Below are 11,175 nucleotides of genomic sequence, written 5' to 3' on the forward strand. Positions count from 1 at the left end.
GCGCGCACTCAGCTCCGAGGGGTCGTTCTTGCTCATAAATCATCCCAATAGCCTCTTGAAAGCATCACATAAGCTCCTCATCCTTCAATGTATACAATTCACAATTAGAGCCTATTTTTCATCAATTAACCATATTATGACATTGGAATATAATCAAGCGGAAGCATAAACAATAGCTAAATCACTAGTTTTAACCTATTATCAACACCCCACACTTAATTCATTGCTAGTCCTCGAGCAATCAAACTATACTCTCTAGAGATTCCTTCACTCAACCATTTCCCCTAACGCATTACACCCAGAACAATTTATATACATTACGCCTAGCAGTGAACAATCCTAGCCTCAAAGGTCGACTTTCAAGTGCCATGCAATATTCATACTTCCTCAACATACTCTACACAGAGGTCAAGACTTTCCTTTCCTTCACGAATCACATGCCCTCACAAAAGAAGTCACATGCATGCAATTGGTACCATAGGCTTGCCCTTAATGTAAATCTCTACTAATGTAGGCTCACTCGGTCTAAAATCAATTAGGACTTTTTCATGGTTGTAATGTGGGCTAAGGGGCGGGTAGGATATATTTAGGAATAGTGGTTCACCCTCCTAAGCACTTTAACACACCACATAAGCACTTTGAGCGCAAATTTTTCAATCCCTACTTCAATTTCACAAACAATATCACCCAAAAATTTCTCCCTCTTTCTTTAAGCACTACTTTAATTTATACCCCACTAGCAAGAACAAGACAACAATTTATTCACTATATTTTCCTTCTTCTTTTTTTTTTCAATTTCCGCTAGTGGTGTATTATTTTACAAATATAAGTGCACCCATCTTTCTTTCATTGGTTCCACTCAAAAGCCACCCCACGCTAGTCCCTTCTTACTTCTTTTAGTGCTCATCTCACAATTAAAGTGCTTTAAGAGGAAAAAAGATCAAACATATCAAATAAGAACAAAAAGGATATAGGCTTGTAATCTGGGTGCCAAATAAAAGTCTATAGGCTCACAAAGGGTTAACTAGGGATATAATTTATCTATGGTAAGCAGTTAAGCTCAAAAAGATCAAAGAGGGCCTAAAATCATCTTTCAAACCGAGCATTACCTAAAATTTTGCTTCAACTCACATACCGGGCAAGTTCTAGATACAAGTACACAACATGGACTACACAAAACCTCACCACACATGGCACATGACTCGTTTCAGATCAGCTCCTCAAGATACTTCATTACGAGCATTCAATTCAGTCAAACATACAGATTAAGGTACTATAGTGAGATTCAACAAACAAGACTAAGCGTTACACTCTAGGGTCTATTGTGTTCAGGTGTGTTAACGCTATGGGTTCTCTTTTGAATTTTCTAGCTCGTAGCCCATTAACCTAATCTACAAATAAAAAGTAAAAATAAAAACTACCTACACTCGGTTTAAGTTAAAACCTTGGAAAAGAACCGTGGTATAAAGAAAAACCAAGGGGAAGTTGCTACACTACCAAAAAAAAATCTTTTTGGTGTTTTTCTTAGACTAACTTCCCTCAAGAAAATCGTCTAAAAGATCCGTCATCAGGAAGAGTCTACATATTTTCAATTTTTTTTCGACTTAGTCCCTCAAGAACCCCGTCGAAAGGGATCCGTCGTCGGGACGAGCCATTTATCTATTTTAACTAATGATTCCTACTTAATGCTAAACTAGCAAAATCAAACAAAACAAAACAAAAACAACATTCAAATGATACATCTACAAACATACAACAAAGTACCCCCAGCTGCAGCATCTACCACGATCTTAGTTTCAGAATGTAGCCCTTCTATGAAAGTGTGAGCTAACACTTCATTCTTATGATTGTGATGAGGACAGTCTCTGAGTAGCCCCTTGAACGTTTCCCAAGATGAGTACAACGATTCACCTCTTTCTGTTTGAAGGCCACTATTTCACTTCTGATCTTTGCAGTTTTGCCTGAAGGAAAGAACCTTTCCAGAAATTTTCTTGCCAAATCATTCCATGATGTAATGGAGTTAGCTGGTTCTGCCTTTAGCCATCGCTTAGCCTCACCCAACAGAGAGAATTGAAAAAGTGTGAGTCTCACATAATCTGGAGTGACCCCGTTAGTGATATAAGTATCACAAATCTCCAAGAAGTTCAGAATATGCTGCTGCGGATCCTCATGTGGAAGACCCATAAATTGCCCGTTTGCATGAAGCAGCTGGATCATACTCTGTTTCAGCTCAAAGTGCCTGGTGATCCTGGGCTTCACGATACTAGAGGTGACATTAGCAATGCTGGGCATTGCCACCTCCTGAACAGCCATGGGTTGCTCCTCTGCCATGTCCACAGGAAATTGAACAAGTGGCTGAATATTATTCGTGTCCCTTGCTTCCCTTAACCTCCTGTGAAATGTTCTCTTAGGTTCAGGATCAAAGCGTTGAAGTCGGTCCTGGCTTCTAACCCTACGCATTCAATCAAAGTTCCTGAGATCTGAGCAACAATCAAGTAACGTTAGACTAGACAAAATAAGCAATTAAAGAAAAAACTAGCAAGTAGCTAATATTCAAGTCCCCGGCAACGGCGCCAAAAACTTGTTGCTCCAAAACGCACACGCAAGTATACGTGGTCGACAAGTAATATAATGATAAGTTCAGTGTCGAACCCACAGAGACTTGTGTAAACTACTCACGGAATTACTCAAATTTCTATTCAATCTAGCTAAAATCAAAATCCAATGATATGATTATATTATACTATGATTCTAAGTAAAACTAAATTATCAAGTAACGAATTGATTGTTGTGTATTCAGTAGAGACAAATATTCCAGGGTTGTGATCGATTCACCATTCGTATTGTGTTCTAATTAACTCTCCCTTTCATATAATTGACCCATGATTGCTAATTAATCGATAAATGCTCTCATAGCCCTCTCCCGAAGTACTACTCACCTATTCTCAATAGATTAACGCCTATATTCCTATGGAATCAACCTATTAAGAATGCATTAAGATTATGATATTTAATTAAGCACGGTGACTAGGTATATTCCTATCCTAACCACAAATCCGCTCCCCCTAAGGGTTAAGATAATGCTCTCTTCAATTCTTCTCTAATCTAAACATGGCTTTCCCAAGCATAGCATAGATAGTAAATAGAACCTAACTGTTGGCCAGACAATTAAGCAATTAAACACAGAATTGACGAAACAACCATATAGTGGTGAATTATAATCAAGGTCAAGCTAATATCAAACAACAATATTCATGGCTAAATCACAACCCCAGAACAATGGGTGTTTAGCCACTCATACTCATCTTCATCACAATAGGGTTCAAATTCATCACAATTAGCAAAAACAACGAGAAGAAAAGAAGAAACTGATGGTTAAATCTCCTCCTTGCCTCTTGCCTCTCTATTTCTTCCTCTAGACTATGAAAAACTTAACCTTGGGCGAGCTTGACTTTATATAGGTTAAGTGGGTTTCTCTCCAGATTTCCAATTTTTCCCTTGAATAACTCTTTTCCGTACTGGGAAACGCGCGAGCTCGCGCGTGACTTCGCGCATAACTTCGCGCACCATTCTGCCTCAGCTCCCTAACACGTGCGACTTCGCGCATGAGCTCGCGCANTGTCTCGTCCTTGCGCGCACTCAGCTCCGAGGGGTCGTTCTTGCTCATAAATCATTCCAATAGCCTCTTGAAATCATCACATAAGCTCCTCATCCTGCAATGTATACAATTCACAATTAGAGCCTATTTTTCATCAATAAACCATATTATGACATTGGAATATAATCAAGCGGAAGCATAAACAATTGCTAAATCACCTAGATTTATCCTATTATCAATCCCACATCACATCAATCCATGTAGGCCTGGCAACACTATCTCAACTGAAGATTATTCCTTCAAACTTAACCAATTAGCCTAAGAACCAAATTTCCTCGTCCAAGCATCCCCCAAAGATCTGATTCTCATATAAAGACACTATATCAACCTTAACCAGCTACAACGGCTTATGCGTACATCCACAAGGTAGAACCACACGACGCAACACATCACCCATATGCCCATAGCAACAACTCTGACCATAATAGCTGCCCATTATAAAACCTGGTACCGGTAAATTGCCCTATATTAACTAAACCTTGTTCCACACCTTTATAACACTGATAATCTCACCCGGCCAACAATGCACACCTGGTACATACATCGCAATCCGAACCCCAAAAGTACAACTCGAATATGACTGAATATGGAAAGAGAAACACATGAGAGAACTATCAAACAAGTCCAACAGGTACAACTCCCCACCGGTACCATACTATGAATCCATTCCACAAGGGAGAAAAAAAACATACGAACTAATCACTAAGGATCTCATCCTAACTTTACAGTACCACAACACATAGCCCGATTCAGACACACCGATCCATCTAAAGACACGAGGATCCCATCCTCAACTCTGAATCACAGGTAGAATAGACGCCACACTAATCAAAAACCTTTCACTAACTCAATCCCGTAGAATAAAACTACAACATGCAATAAACTCCCCATGCTAGTAGAGTACCTCAACCATAAGTCGTGGCCAAAACCACCCAAAAATCACATCAAAACCTACCGTATTAAGAAATAAAAAGTCCACCCTAGTCTTGTAACCCTCAATACTGACCAAATTATAACGATAAATATGATCTACCATAGTAGAATCCCCCAATAGCGTAGACACATAAATAGAGCACAAGAATCATGAAACATCAATATAGGAAGCAAGGTTGAATGGATCTTACCAATAAATAGGACTGGATCAAAATAAATGTGATGCATCTCTAGAGGAAACCGAAACCATACCTGCAGCGACATCCTCTGGTGCAGCAGCGTCAACCCTACCAGGGAAAGCATAACAATGGGTCGGGCCTCCCCCTCTATGACTCCCTCCACCCGCCTATCCCCCATCTCTAGATGGATGTGAAGGTGTAGTAAAAAATGGAGCGAAACCCATGGCCTGAGTACTCCAATGTGATAAACTTGCCCGGAGTCTGGGACTATGTGCCTGGTATCCCCGAACTCAAAGTAACCTCTCTGTTGCTGTGGCTGTGGGAGCTGTCCGGAACGAGTGCTCTAGGACCCATGGATAACTGAAGCACCACGTGAAACCTGAACTGCAGACTGAACTGGCTGACCAAATAAACCTCTACCATGACGCGCTCTGGCCCAAAAATAGGGATTAGTAGATCCTCCCGATCCAAAGGCTTCTTCGCCACCATATCCTCCATCTTTAGACCGTGAATACGCTCTATCCTCCTAGCAATCACCACAACCTGCTGAAATGAAGTATCAGTCTCCAACTTCCGTGTTATCACCCTAGTCCGAGACCATAGTTGAGCCCCTCGATAAATCTGCGGACTCTCTCTCGTTAACACTAGAAACCAAAGCTGGTGCATGGAGGGACAACTCACTAAACCTCATGGCATACTCTGACACAATCATAGTCCCCTAACACAACTGCTCAAACTTTGTGCGTCATGCATCCCAGAGGGTCTGTAGAACGAACTCCCTAAAATACATCTCAGAAAACTAAGCCCAAGTAAGTGGCGCTGCATCGGTTGGCCTACCCTTCTCATAAGCCTGCCACCACCTATGTGCTGACCCTGACAGCTGGAAAGTAATAAGGTCTACCCCGCTCACCTCAACTGTGCCCATAGTGCACAGAATATGGTGACACCGCTCCAAAAAACCATGTGCATCCTTAGAAGCTACGCCTCTGAAAGTGGGAGGATCATACTTCTTGAACCTCTCTAACCTCTTCCACTCCGCCTCTGATGCCTCTGAAAGTCGGCGGGAGTTTGAGCTCCTCCCCCAGCCTGTGAATTAGCTGGTGCAACTAGGATCAATCCCGCCTGAACCAATATACCAAACATGCTTAGGAACTGAAGTCCAGGGGTAGCAACAGGCGTCTCAGATGCCTGCTCCCCGATCAGAGCTACTGGTGGCCCCTCAACTACTAATTTGGCAGGTGCTCTAGCTGTGGCACGTGCTCCTCCTCGGCCTCGGCCTCTGCCCCTAGAAACACCGGCTCTGGAGGCAGCATCATTAGTAACTGTAGCTCGTGTCCTCTGATCTCGTCCAATTCACACCACAAATCGAGGATATGAAACAGTTGATTGCAATAGTAATACCCAACAAGTGTCGGGGTCGATTTCCACAGGGAGCTATATGTGGGGGTTAGGAGTATATAATATAGTACGTAAGTATGAACTATCTCAATTTACACTTTCACAAATCGGGGTTGTTTCTATGTACATTTTAAACTAAGATTGCAAAGTTAAGAAATGAAACTAAGAAATTATTTTTATTGTTTTTCAAGTTTTGTAAAAAGCCTAGGGCTATGACCATCACCTAGGTGTTGCCTAATGGGATATAAACCTTAATGCTTGTTTTGTTGATCAGGGTATATTATAGTTATCAACACTCAATCACCCACTCAGTACCTCTCGAGTAGAGAGTGATTTTGCCCAATTTGGCTTTCTCAAGTCCAAATGGGTGTTGCACCAAACGGTTAATAAAAGCTCAAGTCGGGTTATTACTATCTCTAGGTTGAACCCTTTAATTGGGATTATCGATCTCTCGACTGACCTAATTTCTTCTTAGCCAAGTTTTCCTAGACAAAGTCTCTCTTTCTCAAGTAGATACTAAGTCAAATAGGCATGAACTAATATTTTCAACAATTAATTCCACAAATTAATTCATGAACAAGGCTAAATAATAAACACCCAACCATAAACAAGCATTAAATTAAACACCCATAAGGTTCACACGCTAGGGTTAGGTCACAACCCTAGTAAAAATCTAGCTACTCATGCTTGAAATTGAAAAAATAGAAGAACAGATGCTACATAAACTCATTTTATGAAATCAAAATAATAAAACCTATGTTTAAATATCCCAAAATATGAAAAACTACTAAAAAAAGCAAAGAGAAACGTCTACTGTAGCTGTTGATGTCAAAAGTTGCCTAAATTTATGGAACTCGTCTATTTATACAGGGCTGGAAATTTCGGAAAAAAATACCCTTCGAGAGGTTCTGCGACAGCACAATTCCATGTACGGTCCGCATATTTCTTCAACTTGTCAGGAACTTGGAGGTCTACAACCGCATAATTTTGATCTGCGGCCGCAAGGCACTTTTTCTGTGGTCCGCACTTTTACACGTGTGTCCGCACTTGATCTTCAGCGGCCCGCACTTTTACACCTGCGGACGCGTAACTCTTCTTCTGCGACCGCACAACTCCTGTGCGTTCCGCACTTCTGGGAGACTTGGAATGCATATCCTCGGAACTTTTGGTCCTAGCCATCTTTTGCAGCCGCACAATTCATGTGCGGAATGTACTTTGCACCAAGCTCTGCTGGATTTTCCTTCATCATCTGCGGTCGTAGATGATATTTTGCGGTCCGCACTTTTGGGCTTCTGTGCCTTTTATGGCCTTGAGTTCAGATTGCTCCATTTTTAGTTTGATTTCATCTCACAAGCCCATCTTATAATATTCCTTCAATTAAGCACATTTCATCAATTTTCGGGAACACAATTAAACTCTTTTAGACTAAACAAAGCTAAAAGGCACTAATAAGTAGTCAAAATCCCCACTTATCATCCTCACCATCTGTGAGAGAATAGAATGACACAAGATCAACTTCAGAAATCAATAAATCTACATGATAGGAATGAAAGAAGTGAGGTTTCCTAATAGTTTCGTAGCCTCTCGAGGATAAGTACTGACATCTTCGTACCGATCCACAAGACTCTACTAAACTTGCTTATGACTCGTAGCACCTATGAACCTAGAGCTTTAATACCAACTTGCCATGACCCTAAATCTCACCTTAATGATCGTGATGACACCAAGTACCTAGGAATAGGTAAGCCTAACACATTTTGAGTTTTTAACAGATTTAAAACATTAAATATAAACTAGTAAATGCCATACATAGCTAAAAGCGAACAATAGTTATACATTTTCCCAAAACTGGTAGTACAGAGTCATAAGCTCTACTAAAAATATACTGGAGATCACTAAATAATACACTGTGGAAATAAAGTAACCAACAACAAAGAAAAATGAATGGTGACTCCGAGGCCTGCGAGCGGGCATGCACGTATACCTTGAAGACTCCGCAGCAAATCTCAAACAGCTAGCTAACGTCCAGCTCGCTCTAAGGTACCTGGATCTGCATAAAAATATGCAGAAACGTTGTATGAGTACACCACAATGATACAGAGTAAGTATCAAGACTAACCTCAATGGAGTAGTGAGGAGGTTCAAGTCAAGACACTCACTAGTCAATAACGTGTACAGAATATCAATATAAAGCTAACAACGGAAAAACAAGGTGAAGAAATGGTAACAAAGGGTAATCATGTAATAAATAGCAAAATAATCTAGCACAAATAAAATACAAGTGAAAGCAATTAAGGGATAACAACGACAGTTCTAATCATCAAACCGTTCCAACAAAAATTTACAACAAGAATCACCTCGAGGTACCACACCTCATAATCACAAATCACGAGTCCCCAAATCACAAATCTTATATAGATGGCACCTTGTGCCCATATTATCAATCACAACCGCACGGACAACTCACGTGATGCATGTACCAATCACGTGCCAATAACACACTTTACCCAGCATGGTCACAGGATCAATAATCACAATCCCCCAGGCGTGGTCATAGGATCAATATCCGAAAACGCCCGGCATTGTCATAGGCTTAAAGTCATAATCCGCCCGGCATGGTCACAGGCTCAATATCCCAAACCGCCCGGCGTGGTTACAGACTAACAATCCATCCATATCACAAATTAAGCAAATATACAAGAATACTTGTAGATGATCAATGAACATCAAGTTTCATACTGCTGGACTGGTATAAGTGACATGTTACGGTGTATGCATGTGTAAGTGTACAATCAAAGCTCAAATCAACAAGTAATATCAGGGACACTGAGTAGCACATTAAAAACAACACAACAAATCACATAACATGCATGACACACACACAAGGAATTCACACCACCACACGAATATCATCAATAATATTCCCCCAAGCCAACACACATCGTCCCTACGTAGCTCCCTTGTCACGCCGCATGTGCAACAATAATGTAAATGCCCGCCTTGTCTCGCCACACGGGCATCAATAATTAGACCACCTTGTCTTACCACATGTGCAGATTCGATATATATATATATATATATATATATATATATATATTATAGAAAGAGAGAGAGGGAGAGAGAGAGAGAGAGAGAGAGAGACCGCCTTGTCTCACCGCATGTGCAAATATCAACAATAACAATAGCACAATAGAAACTTGTGCAAACGCCCCGACAATCCACTCCACAAGTCAACATATGTCAAATTCACAAATTAACAATCAACTTGCACCACACGTGTCAAATGCCACCACATTGCCAAAACAACAATATCAGTATCATAACAAAATCATAGCCCATGGCTCAACAATGATGTATACAAGAATTTTAACTACAACAAAATGAAACAGTAAATAACTCAACAATGAAAGACATTCTATGTAACAACAACTTCAATCAAGAGCATGTTAATAGCCTAAGAGCCTAAACCGGTCAATACCAAATATAAGCCCGTGTACACACTTGTCATCTTGTGTACACGCCTTTCACATAGTACAAAAAATGTAATTAAACCAAATCCCATGGGAAAGTTCCCCCACACAAGGTTAGGGAAGATACTTACCTCAAAATCCCTCAATTAACTCTAGAATTGCCTTTCCCAAAAAATTCACCTCCTCTCGGCTCAAATCTAAAAAAAATCAACTTAATAACATCAAATAATGTGACAGAAACCAATTTCAATAAATAAAGTAGATTCTTTACACAATTCTCCAAAAGTCAACAAAAGTCAACCCTAAGCCCGCTTGGCTAAATCCGAGTCGATAGGTAGATCTTGACTACCCATAGCTCCACGAGTCCAAATATGTGTTTTTTTTTTCAAGTCCAAGTCTAATTCGACTCTCAAATCTCAAATTTTTATTTTTCAAAATATAGACAAGATCCCCCAATATTTCTCCTCAAATCTCATGATTTAGATGTTAAATCTCAAAACAATCATGTTATATAATAAAAATAGATTAAAAACACTTACCCAATAGTTGTATGTGAAAATCACTCCTCAAAATTGCCTCCTACTGAGTCTAGGGGTTCTAAAATGTTATAAAATGAGACTACGTCCTGAAATACATAATATATAAACAGCTGCAGGTGTTGCATTTGCGACTTGGGGTTCCAAAAAAGAGGAAAAGTCTTCGCAAAAGCGAAGCGTGGACAACCTTGAACAAATCGCAAAAGCGCAAAAAACTATCGCAAATGCGAACTCTGGCTTAAGCAAAAGCAGTCAGTCGGTCACAAAAGCGACATTCCCGCAGCGCAGGCCTCTTCGCATTTGCGAGGCTGGTTTCGCAAATGTAAAGCCTGTCAGCTCACTAACACCTTTGTAAACACGACCTTCATTTTGCAAAATCGATTTTTGCATTTGTGACCTCCTTATCGCAAATGCGATGGAACTAGAACCAACAAACTCAAACTCACAAAAATAATTTGAAACCCATCCGAAACTTAACCGAGCCCCGGAGCTCCACATCAAATATCCACATAAATCTAAAATTATCATACAAACTCGCTGGGGCGATCAAAATACCAAGATAATATCTGGAACCACGAATCGGACATCAAAACACATGAAAATCACAATGAACTTCAAGGATTGTTAGAAACACAACCTTGTGTCGAATTCCTATCAAACAAACTCGGAATGACACCAAATTTTGCAAAAAAGTCACAAATGACAAAACAAACCTATTACAAGTCCCAAACTAAATTCAAACCTGATTGCCACAGAGTCAAACCATGGTGAAACTTAGAAAAATTTTAAACCTTCAATTCGCAAACTTTCGCCAACAAGTGCAAAATCAACCTAAGAACTCCGAATCCAACTTTGGGTATACACCTAAGTTCAAAATCACCATATGGACTTAAAGTGACCATCAAAAATCCGATCCAAAATCAATACGCAATGGTCAAACTTGGTTAACTCTTCCAACTCAAAGTTTCTAAAATGGGAATCATTCGAAAATCGAAACCGAC

Source organism: Nicotiana attenuata, chromosome 12, assembly GCF_001879085.1.
Source record: "Nicotiana attenuata strain UT chromosome 12, NIATTr2, whole genome shotgun sequence".
Classification (NCBI taxonomy): domain Eukaryota; kingdom Viridiplantae; phylum Streptophyta; class Magnoliopsida; order Solanales; family Solanaceae; genus Nicotiana; species Nicotiana attenuata.